The sequence below is a fragment of the Quercus robur genome, chromosome 2 (assembly GCF_932294415.1).
Source record: "Quercus robur chromosome 2, dhQueRobu3.1, whole genome shotgun sequence".
NCBI lineage: Eukaryota > Viridiplantae > Streptophyta > Magnoliopsida > Fagales > Fagaceae > Quercus > Quercus robur.
In genome coordinates this window covers 6021332-6035813 of record NC_065535.1, presented here as the reverse complement: position 1 = coordinate 6035813, position 14482 = coordinate 6021332, and the positions used below count along the sequence as shown (strand labels likewise).

General features: G+C 33.7%; 1 protein-coding gene, 1 long non-coding RNA gene and 1 pseudogene across 2 annotated transcripts in view; 2 read left to right on the top strand and 1 right to left on the bottom strand.

The window, feature by feature from the left end:
• The window catches only part of LOC126711427 (patatin-like protein 2), a 117445-nt gene that overhangs the window by 26047 nt on the left and 76916 nt on the right, over positions 1-14482 (top strand). The gene's annotated exons all lie outside the window — the stretch shown is intronic.
• LOC126711679 (uncharacterized) overlaps positions 1-14482 on the bottom strand; it is a 46692-nt gene that overhangs the window by 26011 nt on the left and 6199 nt on the right. The gene's annotated exons all lie outside the window — the stretch shown is intronic.
• Positions 9372-13702, top strand: LOC126711584 (patatin-like protein 2; annotated as a pseudogene).

Here is a 14482-nt window from a genome sequence, read left to right as displayed (position 1 = left end):
GCTGGACCAAAATGCAAGATATTATGGTCTACCAAAAGGTTGAAATTTTTTAATAGAGGTTTAGAATGCATTTTTAAGCAAAACAATACTCTCTCTCTCTCTCTCTCTCTCTCTCTCTCTCTCTCTCTCTCTCTCTCTCTCTCTCTCTCTCTCTCCTTTTTCTTTTTTGTTGAGAGTGCCACATATTTTTTTGTTATGAGAATTAATTAACTTTACTTGGATGTTTTTCAAATGAATGAAGGAAAGGATTTGAATCACTTATTTTTAATTCTCTTAAATGAAAATAATTTAAGTGGTTTCACTAATTTTAACTTGTCAATTTTCCTCTTATAATATTAACTTATGTCCATGTCTTAATATTAATAAAGATGTAGTTTAATTAATATCCTAGTGTTAATGGTATCATTTGCGGTCTCATATATATGGTTTCAAACCCTACCTCCCCCACCCCCAACTACCTATTAAAAAAAAAGATTGGTATAATTATTAATTTATACAATTTTCTCTTATTTTCATTTTAATTTTTAAAACATCTAAACAAATAAATAAATAATTATATTTATTCTCTTCACCTTAGTTTTTAAAATATTCAAATAATGAAAAAGGATAATTATCCCCCCCCCCCCACCCCTCTTGTCTGCTTCCCCCTTTAATTTAAAGAAACAAAAATACACGAAGAGAAGGAATGTGATTTCAACATAAAAATACACCACAAATTTAATTCCAAAGTTATGATAACTTTTAAGAAATATAATAGTAAGCTATGCTATATGATAGGGATAAATCTCAAAGCAGATGGATCCAATTAACGGAGGCAGTCATAAGTGACAAAGTCACCAAAGAGACGGCCTAGGTACTCTACCAAGCAAAGAACTAGTAGACAGGCTCATAGCCTAGACGGAGAGGTAGGGCGACAAATGAACTCCTTAAGGTAGATGGATCCAAGGGAGACAATTTGTTGAAACCACGTGGCACCTACGTGGCAAGAGTGGTCTCCAAGAATCCTAGTATGGAAATATCTTGCATTCTACACACAACCATAATCAGAGGAATATCTACAAGGAAAGAATCCCATAAAATACAAGTATTAATGAGAATCTTCTATACAAGGAAATACCTTCTCGGCCAAGAAACGGAGGTCAGCTTTGTGCTACTATAAAAACCCCTAAAGCCCTCATAAATCAAGGTACGCATAATTCCCTAGCTCTAGCACTCTAGAGTTGCAGATATTCTTTTTCTAACTTAACCTTCGGAAGGTACTTGACTGGTACCACACCAATACTCTCTGTAAGGTCTTCTCTGTGTTTTTCATTTCGCGGGTTCTGTTAAGAGCACGTGAGGACCGTGCGGCTCATTGATGATTTTTTGCATCATCACTATACATAACACAATTTATTAAATAATGAGGAACAATTATTCTTTTCTTCTTTTAAGAAACAAACATACACACAAGAGATAGCGCAAAAAACAATGGATAATGACGAGTAGCATACCACTGATTGTCCATCATTCGCAAACCGTCACTAACAGTGACGAGTAAGGGTATGAACGAGCATACATGCATTAACTCCAAGCAATAATCAATAATTAAGCAATGAATAGCACGAAACCGTTACCTTCATCTAATAATGCAGAATTAAGGATCAGTTATAAGCAGAAAACGTTAGAGTTAAATTGTCATCTTTGTTGAGGACTGTTTTTTCGGCCCATGTGGCATTACTTCATTGGCACCCCATGCCACATCAACATATTATTGGTTTTTTGGGTAAATCTATTTAAAACCCAAAATAAGCTCATATCTCATTCAACTACAAGGATTGGGCTCACATGGCCCGCAAGATCTTTACTTCAAGAAAAGGATTCATGGTCCATATTTCCTCTTCATCAATTGGGATCATAACCCCATGACATTATCAACATCAACATATGGATTGGGCTTAAGCAATGAATCAAAGCTCATGACCCATATTACCTCTCTTACACTCATGGCAAACGGCTTCTTCAACAAAAGCCCATATTTACACAAAATGACAACAAAACCCGAGGTATGTCATCTCATCTTCGGCTTATGACCCAAGCTCATAAGTCTCTTTAGGGAAACTTTGGAAGTCGTGGTTTGGAGGGCCAAGAGGTATGTTCAGTAAAACTCCAGCGGTTTAAAGTTGATAAAAGAAACATGTTGCTTGGCGTGTCTTCTCCAATTCCCTAAATTCTGATGAGTCCATGTGTAGCGGGTAACATATGGTAAGCATCTCTTATCACATAGCACTTTAAATGATAAAATTCTCAATTGCTCTTTTCCTAAAACTTAATATTCAACATGTGACAAATACTCAATATCTCCAGCCATCTAACTGCTAGGAGAATAACTGTTCATTCAACTCCTAGCTGTTGCTATACAAATTTAGAAACTATATTATATTATTCTACATAAATCTCATTACTTCTTTCAGCTAAAATCCAACTCAAACACATGGCCCAATCTGATTGGCTATCTTTTATCTCTCTCTATGCAAAATATTCATGATATCTCTGATACCCAGCTTTTGTCTGCCATAATCTGACCATATATTTCTCTGTCAGCTACTAGAGCAGAGCATCAAATACTCTTCTTACTCACCAAGATTATGTCACAACCCAATGAGGCCTTGACTAAATCTCCAAAGCTTCATTAACTTTCAATCTATCCTTCTATTGCTTGCTAAAAATGTGTTGTAATGGAACCTTACACCAAAAACACAAACACTCCAAAAGGAAACATTTCCAGCTGAACCCCAGCAGTGTATTCAGCACTTGACACCTGGCTGGAAGTGATGTCATCAGCCATTTAATGCTGAAATCCCAGCAACCAGCTGTTATACCAAAAATAGCAAGATACCCTTCAAAGAGATCTTACCATTTTTCAGCCAAATCCATCCAATAAATGCTGAAAGACCCATCCAGTAGTCTAAAATCACCCATCTGACATCATTGGCTTCTGCCCAAAGCAAACAATTTTTCCTAACAGCTGGGACAGCTTTTTCAGAATAGCTGTCACAGCTTTTCCATGATAGCTGTCACAGCTTTTTCTGACAGCTGGGACAGCTTTTTTCAGAACAGTTGTGACAGCTGACCTAGTAGCCTGAACATTACTAATTTTTCCTCATTTGGCTAAAACCAAAACCAACTATTGAAACTACCTTTCTCTTGCTAAAATACTTTCCTCTTCTGCTACTCTTTCCCCAATGGAGTTGCCAAATGTTTGGGGGCCTTTTTCGGATGCCCAGCCATGTGTGGTCTGTTGGAGGGATTACCTTATTAGGCCCGGGTTCTTTTTGAGGAGTTGCGTCCGGAACTCAACATTGGGCCACGTGATCCAACGGCTACCGGCATATTTTTAAGCCTACAAAATCATTAAGGCCAAAGTCTAAGAATCACGATAATGGTCGAATAAATATGTAATATGCGTTTGATATGATAGCTTTGATTAGTAATCGTGATAACAATTGAAATAAAGTATTTATTTAGAGGTAAAGTAATCATGTACTCAATAATGTAAATTTAAAGATAAAGAAGAAAAGTCACTTATCTTTGTATGGTTTATAACTCCAGCTGTGTAGCATCAGTGAGCTAATAGAATTCCAACAGACTGCCAGCGATAGAGGCTAGTTACGCTTGCCCCTCTTATCATGCATTTAAATGAGTTTAAGCCTTGGTTAATAGTTGTAATAGTAGTTGGAATAAAGTAATAAGCATTTAAATGTGAAGTAAACATGTATGCAGTGATGTAAATTTAAAGATAAGGAAGTAAAGTCACTTATCTTTGTATGGTTTGTAGCCCAGCTGTGTAGCATCAATGAGCTAATAAGATTCCAGCAGAGTGACTCCAGCGGTAAGGAGGCAGTTTACCATGATAACTTCGTGATTGAAGGGGAAAAATGGGTGCAACTGGAGGGAGAGAGAGTATGTCCAGCTATCAGCTGTGTAGGAGTTGGCTAAGCTTGCCCCTCTTATCATGCACTTAAATGAGTTTCCTCTTTGACAATGCTCTTTTAATTGTTATGAAGTTATGAATAGAATTGACTTCCATGAGAAGGGTTTTTGTATGGAGTATATGTGCCTTCTAAGAGAAGGGCGTTTGTAAGAAGTAGTTGTGCCTTGTAAGAGAAGGGCTTTCATATAAGATCTTGGTGCCTTCTAGGAGAAAGGCTTTAGTAATAGAAGTTCATGCCTTCCATGAGAAGGGCTTTTAGTATGAGTGTTTGGCATCACTTGAGAAGTGTAGAGATGGTAAAGACATAGATGTTTTGTGGGATGTAATATTTGCAATATATATGATATATGAAGTATGAGAAATATGGAGGTTAAAGATAGTAAAATGTGAGATTATAACTGCTGGAGATGTTGTAGAGATTGCTTTCCAAGAGGAAAGATTTTGTAAGTGAAGAGTATGGAAATGAGTTTAGGCATTTGGAGATAGGAGCAGTAAGATAAGTGTAGAAGAGTATTGAGATGTGTTTATGGACAGCAAAATAGTAGAATTTCAGAGTGAGAGAGTATGAGAGAGGAGCTTAGAAGAGTTGTGGTGTGTTATATGTAATGGTGTAGTAAGTGTGTATGAGATTGTGTAAGAGAAGTGAAGATGTTTAGAGATATGGGTAGCAAGATATATGTATTTTCATAATATGGAGAGTGAGATAATGAGTATAAGAGAGTAATAGTGTTGTAATGTGTTTAGCAAACCTGCTGGGATTTTCTGCTAGAGGAGGTATGAAGGCTTATGAAGGCATTTATGAGCTAAAGGCTGAAAAGTTTAGTTCATAATCTGGAAACTAAAAAACTCAGAAGCCTAGAACTTCATTAAGAGTTTCAGAAAATTATTAGAGGGAGAAAGAATAGGGAAGTGTATGGGAGAGTTCTCCCTTTTGGTCTCCCCCCTTGAGGTGTTGATGAAGGGTTCCATTAAGCTGAGTTTAAAGGGGTATTTTAGCAAATAATATCAACCAAAATCTGTCCCAAACAGCAATGAATCTTCAGAGAATCCATCTTAAGATTTAGCCAAAAATGGTATGTTTAGCTTTAAAGTATTCTTTCTATTTTGGGTAAGAGTTGCTAGGGAAAAAGTAACAGAAAAGGAAGGTGTTTTAGCAAGAGAAATGTAGTTTCAATAGTTGGTTTTAGTTTTAGCCAAATGTGGAAAAATCAGTGATGTTCAGGCTGCTGGGTCAGCTGTCACAGCTGTTCTGAAAAAAGTTGTCCCAGCTGTCAGGAAAAACTGTAACAACTATCATGAAAAAGCTGTCCTAGCTATCAGGAAAAGCTGTTTGCTTTGAGCAGAAGCCAATGAGGTCAGATGGATAATTTCAGACTACTAAAGAGGTCATTTCAACATTTGTTGGATGGATTTGGCTGAAAAATGGTAAGATCTCTTTGAAGGGTATCTTGCTATTTTGGGTATAACAGCTGGTTGCTGGAATTTCAACATTAAATGGTTGATGATATCACTTCCAGCCAAGTGTCAAGTGCTAAATGCATTGCTGGGGTTTAGCTGAAAATGTTTCCTTTTCAGGTGTTTGTGTTTTTGGTCCAAGGTTCCATTACAACACATTTCTAGCAAGTAATAGAAGGATTGGTTGAAGGCTAAAGAAGCTTTAGAAATTTGGTCAAGGTCTCATTGTGTTGTGACATAATCTTGGTGAGCAAGAAGAGTATTAATGCTCTGCTCTAGCAGCTGGCAGAGACATATAATCAAATACTCTTTTTGCTCAACAAGATTATGTCACAACCCAATGAGGCCTTGACTAAATCTCCAAAGCTTCATTAACTTTCTTCACTTCTCTAAACATCTCTTTCTTCACTTCTCTTACACAATCTCATACACACTTATAATCAAATACATATATCTTGCTATCCATATCTCTAAACATCTTTTTCTTCACTTCTCTTACACAATCTCATACACACTTACTACATTATTACATATAACACACCACAACTCTTCTAAACTCCACTCTTATACTCACTCTGAAATTCAACAGTTTTGTTGCCCATAAACACATGTCAATACTCTTCTACACCTATCTTACTGCCCCTATCTCCAAATACCTAAACACATCTCCATACTCTTCTCTTACAAAATTTCTCCTCTTGGAAAGCAATCTCTACAACTTCTCCAACGGTTATAGCCTCATATTTTTACTATCTTTAACCTCCATATCTCTCATACTTCCATATATCATACATATTACAAATATTACATCCCACAAAACATCTATATCATTTACCATCTCCACACTTCTCAAGAGATATCAAACATTCATACTAAAAGCCCTTCTTATGGAAGGCATGAACTTTTATTACTAAAGCCCCTTTTCTAGAAGGCACCAAGATCTCATATCAAAGCATTTTTCTTAGAAGGTACAACTACTTCTTACAAAAGCCCATCTCTTAGAAGGCACAACTACTTCTTGCATAGAGCCGTTCTCTTAGAAGGCCCAAATTCTCCATGCAAAAACCCTTCTCAAGGAAGGCAACACTATTCATAACTTCACAACAACTAAAAGAGTATTGTCAAGGGGAAAACTCATTTAAGTGCATGTTAAGAGGAGCAAACTTAACCAGCCCCTATACACAGCTAAACATACTCTCTCTCCCTCCAGTTGCACCCATTTTTCCCCTTCAATCACAAAGCTATCATGGCAAACTATCTCTCTACCGTTGGAGTCATTCTGCTAGAATCTTATCAGCTCACTGATACTACACAGCTGGGCTATAAACCATCAGAGATAAGTGACCTTGCTTCCTTATCTTTAAATTTACATTATTGAGTATATGATTACTTCACATTTAAATACATATTACTTTATTTCAACTGCTATTACAACTATTAACCAAGGCTTAAACTCGTTTAAATGCATGATATACTAGCCCTTACCGCTGGCATTCTACTAGAATCCTATCAGCTCGCTGATGCTACACAACTGGGCTATAAACCATCAAAGATAAATGACTTTGCTTCCATATCTTTAAATTTACATCGTTGAGTACATAATTGCTTTACCTCTAAATAAATTGCTTTATTTCAACTACTAATCAAAACTATTATATCAAACACATATTACATATTTATTCAACCGTTATCAAGATTCTTAGACTTTGGCCTTAATGATTTTGTAGGCTTAAAAATATGCCAGTAGCCGTTGGACCGCGTGGCCCAATGTTGAGTTCCGAACGCAACTCCCCAAAAAGAACTCGGGCCTAATAGGGTCATCCCTCCAACAAACCACACGTGGCTAGGCAACCGAAAAAGGCCCTTGAACAATCTTTAAGTATTGATTATCCAGCTGCAACATAATGGTTTGCTGAGTATGAACTCAACCTAAGGCTATATAAAGCCATGGAAAACAGGTAAAAGGACATGAACACATACAGCCATACAAATTACAGTTTTTCCAGAAAAAGAATAAGCTAACTTAAGTATCGGAGGATCCTAGGCAGGCCCCACACTGGTGTCCTTATCCACTGAATGCTTTCTGTGACACAGGTTTTACAGGTTGTCTTTCAACTGACAAGAAACATACTAACGAAGCAAATTCTTGTTTCATCATATAATACCAAACATCGGATAATTTCTTATCAATAAATAAAACAAATGTGATTATTCGTATTTAATTTCACGTGTTATTCATTATCTACATTGCGTGAATTATCAAAATTTGCCCCCATTTCATGATGTCAAATCGATTCACACACGTCATTTCATCTAATGGGCATTGATTTTTATTTTTTCGTGCACATGTGCAATTGTTTTGTGATTTTTAGTATTAATATCTAATTGATTTCAAACATAAGAAAAGAATGCAGATTCATTTAGGACTAATTAAAATCATGCACAGTTATATAGCAAATCATCATTTTAATGTTAACTACCAACTAAACTAGCCGCCAACATGCAGTTCATTGCATCCAAACAAGCATGATCACAACCTCAAACTCTACACGTACGGCATATACATTATCTTTTGAAGCAAGTGAGATCTCTAAGCAATATATAAATGTCATCTATATACAAACCATTAATTAAACATGAAAGAGAGGGTTTATCTTACATCATATGTATGATCTAATATTATTTGTAATGTTCTAAGTGCAACCACCCTTTGCATTTCTTTAATCCAAATCGTAAGCCATGCCATTATGGCATGGTCACCAAAGCTGATAAATTCTTTGCCATAGTGGGTCACCCATGGCGTACTTATAATAATATGTTCATTATGTACTTGATCTAAGATCAGACTATCTATTTCTAAGCTTTAATAAGTTAAATATAAAAAAGTTCAGACTACATATATGCATTACTTTACGTGAAAATATTGATATCTACCCCTCAGATTACGAGTCCAAGATGGCAAAGTTCGTCAGACTGCAGATAAAGCCTCATAAGTTCTTTGGGATAAAACCTAATTTTTGAATAGCTAGGTCCCATTTCAGGTCTCTCGTTGCTAAATGAAAGATAAAGATTACATTTATTCATTGTACGTATTCCATCACTTAATGGAAACGTGTTACGTTCAGTTGAAAAAAAATTAATCAAATTAGAGTAATGCATATTGGCTATCATATGCTGCTAGTGAACCCATTCTTATAGTACTACTATTAGACTGTTAGGTAGAGTCGGGTATACTATTACCATTAAGTCTTTTGAATTATGATCATCTTAAAGTAACTCTAGTTAGAAAATAATTTATTTTATAATATCTCTTTAAAGGATTGATAGCATAGTAAAATTTAAACCATTCATTTAGAAGTCAATAAATTCCATGATGAACTTGTACAAAAAATTTTAAAGGGTCTCAATTCTTATGATGTTCTGATACGTTGGTTGAGTTTGTTACAAAATTTGAAGCGTCCTTCTCTGCATAGATCAATCCATGATATTCGCAGAGGAAAGAAATCTTATTTACTTCTTAATTTGTTCTTATTTGGGTCCAAGTCCAACTCACATATAAGTGCACAACTGATCATAAAACGGCTTCCAGTTCGTGGAACTTATATATTGGATAATTCTTAGTTTCCCATGGGGGAAAATTCAAATTTCTTTTTGATAATTGAATCCAAAAAGACATACACAGACTAGGAGATTGTTTGGACTAGAGAAAGATTCAACGTGAAACTAGATAAAGTGGAGTTTCTTGTTCTACCATGCACCCTTTGACCATTGCATAGTTCCCTGAACTTTCATCTTTCTATAACCACAACTTAAGGCTATAAATAGGTCGTTGATGGATCAAAATTCAAATGTAAGAACAAAAACTTAGCTTTCTTTGATCTTATTCCTTACAAAACCTCAGGCATTCTTTTATATTGCAACTTAGTTTCAGATCACTTGCCTACCATTTTCACCTTCCTTATGGAAAAAACATTGTCATTTCAACTTCAACCCCCAACTTATGGTAACTTGATCACCATTCTCAGCATTGATGGGGGAGGTGTCAGGGGGATCATCCCTGCAACTATCTTAGCTTTCCTTGAATCACAACTTCAGGTATAATATATTTAGAGTGCTAGGTGGGGTTAAGTCTTAATGTATTCGAAGACATAATTACTAGCTAGCAGCTAGGGCTTTCAAAATATTAGTATTACACAATTTCTTATACTTGAGCAAGTGTATATTATTAAACTAGATCCATGAAATAAAACTCGATCATTATATAATAATATTTATATAAGAATGTTGTGAATGTTTACAGGGTTGTGTTGGTCTTATGTAAAGTATTCAAAGACATAATTGGTATGGCTTTCAAAATATTATTTATTGCACAATTTCCTATACTTGTGGACGTGTGTATTACTAAACTTGATCCATGAAATAAAACTCATCTCGTATAAAATATTTGCATTAGAGCATTTTAAGTTAATGACATGTATATGTTTGAAAAAAAAAATATATATATATATATATATGTATATAATGTTATAACAGCCATATTAACTATACATAATTTGCCAATAATGGTAGGAGTTGGATGGTGAGGACGCTAGACTTGCAGACTACTTTGATGTCATTGCGGCAACAAGCACAGGTGGTCTTGTAACTTCCATGTTAACTGCTCCAGATGAAAACAATCATTTGCTGCTAAAGATATTAAGGCCTTCTATCTTGAACACTGTCCTAAAATTTTCCCACAAAAGAGGTAAATCTTCATACTTGACTGCCCTTATATATGTATACACGTATGTATTAGAATATGGTATCAGGGTTATGTGGTATATCTATAGCAACGGCTCTAAGAAAATTTTTGAGGGTGGTCATTAAAAAATTTAATAAAACGATAACTTAAATATTTACTACAACTACGAGACGAGTCATTAAAGAGAGCAAAATTTTTGCGATTACAAAGCCAAAAAAAGTATCATTGTTGTTGTCACCATTAAGGAGATAACTCACAACCATAATATTCTTTTTTTAGTACCATTTTTTAAGGAAAAATATAATTAGAAATTATTTTATTGAATAAGTTGAATGATCTACAAATTTATCTTTTTGTTTTATAGTAGGCTTTTTGTTGAATAATTTGTTCAATTCTTGTTGTTTGGTCTTATCTTGTTTTTATTTGATATATGTTTGTTGATTTTTGGGCTAATATTTATTGTTGTTATTTAAGCTTTTTTTTATTTAAAAAAAAATGATTAAGGATTAGGTTTGGGGGTAGAATTAATTAATTTTGAAGTAATGCTATGTCCACAACATTTTTATAATAAATCTTATGTAAAAAGCTGTTACTGGTGGGTAAAAAAATAATATCATTATTAGGCCCAGATTAGAATCAGTACACATTGGATTTGTAATTCTCAAGTCAAGGTATTCAAAAATTTTATTTGGGTAGTCACAATAAGTTATTTTAACATATAATTTTTTTTTTGGGAGAAAGTATATATATATTCATTTTTTTGCAAGTCAGGGTGATTTTGTGACCACCCTAGCTTGCATCTAGAGCCGCCACTCTATATTTGAGCTTTGTTTCATGCTTTGCATCTTTTGGATTTGTAAATATTAACTAACCAATTAACAAGAGCATGCATGTATTGGTTTCAATGGCAGAGGCTTGTGTGGAGCAATCCAAAAAATATACAGATCACTGAGAGGACCTAGGTATGATGGGCAATACCTTCACAAGGTTGTGAGGGAGAAATTAGGAGAGACTCGGCTGCATAGCACATTGACGAATGTTGTGATAACAAATTTTGATATCAGGCATTTACAGCCAACCATTTTTTCATCCTATGGGGTCTATCTCTTTAACTATCCAAAATCGTCTTATTTGTCAGCGCCATGCCACGAAGTTTGACCCTCTTGAAATGTTTCCTTCTATAGACTTGTATTTCTTCGTACTGTACAACAATTGAAATTTTGAAGTCTTACAAAGGAAATATATAGGGTTAGTTTAGAATAGACATTTTCCTTTGCTGAATAGACTTTAGAGTTTAGACAAAGAAAATTAATGACACTTAAAAACTTTTAGGTAACAAAAATCTTTCACTTTCAATGGCAAGGCAAACTAGAAAAATAGAACAATGACATTGACTCTGCGCCACTTAATTGACATAGTATATTAGGTTTACTATTCAAGTTCAAAGATTAAAATTATTTATGATGTGGTTATAACTCAATTTTTTCTTAATTCAATATAGGCAAAAGATATTGAAAAAAGAAGAAGGAAATATTAATTTCAATTCAGAAGTATATATACTATGATTTTTCCTTTAAAAAATTGTGTTGCATGGATTTTGAAACCTTATTATTTAATATTGTTCACTAGTCGTCTAGTCCCATAATTTGAAGTGCATGAAAGAGTCTAAGGAGCTTCTCTTGAAATAAAAAGCTATGGTGAAAAAACCTAATGATTTGTTTGTATAAGTGAATTTAAAGAGAATGATTTGGACTTTATTATTTAGTTCCAATGACTTGAATATAGAGTATGAAATTATTATATAATTTTTTTTATTGATTAAATTTAGGAAGAGAATTTCCCTTTGTTAATATGTGCATTTGAAGTGAATATGTAAAGATGTCATTTCAAATTCATATTATCACATGTTTTTGCTCAAGCAAAATTTTCAAAACTCACATCATCATGTGTTGATAAATTTATATTAAGCAATTTATGATAACGATTGTTTTTTAGATCCCTTGTTTGTAAATTCTCAAATCGAAACGCAACCTAAGAGAAAATTCTAACTTCATGCAGGTGAAAAACTTCCCTTGTTTGGATGCTCGATTGTCCGACATATGCATCGATACTTCGGCAACTCCAACTTATCTTCCTGCCTACCAATTCAAGAACCAAGATAATGAAGGGAATGTTCGAAAATTCAATCTTATAGATGGTGGTGTTGCTGCAAACAATCCGGTATATAATCATTTAGAGAGATAAAGTTAATTTAAATTACATATTTGATGCTCAACTTTTGACATTTATTTGAAAATCATCCTTATATACCTAATGGATAAAAAAATTTTATATATTGAACTGAATTCATGAAATTGAGGTCACTTTGATAATGTGGAGCTTATGATATGGCATGAATTATGTTTGCCATATTACATTTTTCATCGATCAAATGACAATTTTTTTTTTTTTTTTTTTGGAAATATTGAAAGTAGAGGGATTAAAATGAAACATTTTAAAGCATATAGATGATTTTGTAAAGAAAAGATCAAAAGTTGAGAACAAAATATGCAATTTATTCTGAAGTTAAAAGTTTCAATACAAGAAAGCCTAATCTTTATAGTGTTTTTCTTTTCTTTTTTGGGACCATGGTCCAGACATTATTAGCCATAAACCAAGTGACTAAACAGGTCTTTAAAGAAAATCCTGATTTCTTCCCAATTAAACCCATAGACTATGGCCGCTTTCTAGTAATTTCAGTAGGCACCGGCTCACCAAAGACAGCAGAAAAATACAATGCTAAAAAGGCAGCCAGGTGGGGCACTCTGGATTGGTTACATCATGGTGGTTCTGTACCATTAGTGGATGTGTTTACTCAAGCAAGTGCAGATATGGTAGATGTCCATATTGCTGTGCTGTTCCAAGCTCTCCGTTCAGAACATAATTATCTTCGAATTCAAGTAAGAAAAATTCTGGTTTTTCTCCAGATTTATGTTGAATTCATATAAAGTTATTTAGTATTGACTAGTCTTTTGAAATATGATATTAGGATGACACCTTGACCGGGACAGATGCTTCAGTTGATGTGTCTACAAAACAAAACTTGAAAAAACTTCAATATATAGGAGAAAGAATATTGAAGAAACCAGTATCACTGGTGAATTTAGAGACAGGTTTGTCAGAACCAGTCGAAAATGGAGGCACAAATGAGGAGGCTTTGAAAAAGTATGGAAGAACATGCATGCATTCACACGTACACAATTACATGCCATTATATATTATATTTATATAATCTAAAAAATATCATAAAATATATATTATGTCATTATCATAAAATATTTCTCACAATACTAATTTCGCGTAAAATTTTTGTTACTTACAGGTTTGCAAAAATACTCTCACAAGAAAGGATGCTTCGAGATGCAAAATCTCCACACACGAAAAAGCACTTCTTATGCCGATTACTACATCAGATTATTAATGATCTCCAGTCTATATGTCTAGTAGTCCAAAAATGGTACCTTAGTTACTCTGCATAGAAAGAAAGATAGAAATAAATGTACATTTATTAATTTAAATGATTCTTTTGATTTTTGATTTTTGGTTTAAATTTCTGACTACAGTTGTGCGTACAAGTTGACAAGAAAAAGAATTCATTATTCGTTCATTGTTTTATGTTATGATGGAAAAGCTACAAACTAGCCACATGTGATTGCTATTTTTTTTTTATTATTATTAAATGTGTAATAAGGTAATTACGCTGTATGATTTTGAAGAAGAGCACTGCTTAATCAAGTCCAAAATCAAAAACATAAAACGTATAACCAATGAAACCGAAATTAATTTTGAACCTACAAATGCATTGTGACTCGTGAGTATGCAAGATCTAAATTTTAGATAGTTTCGATTATTTTAATCCAACATCACACCCTAATTGAAATTCAGAATATATTGTAAAACAAGTTGTACCAAACTAGCACTAAATTAACATTTTAGATTGGATTTACTATTAATTAGATCTTATTTAATAAATTTAATGTGTAAAAATACATTAAAAAATGACAATAATTTAAAATTTGACCAAAATTTAGTAAACTATATAAATATTTTGAAACTTATTATTGTGACGAGAATAGGAATTTAGATCAAATGTTTAAAAATATCAAAAATGAGTAGAATCTTAATATACTTAGTAATATATACAACCATACCTATGAGATGATAGATTTTGATAAGAAAAGTATGAATTGCTCAAAGGAACCTAAATGACCTAATTAGAAATGTGACCCAATGAACATCATTATGCATTATATCTTTCAAAAACCGGCGTGATC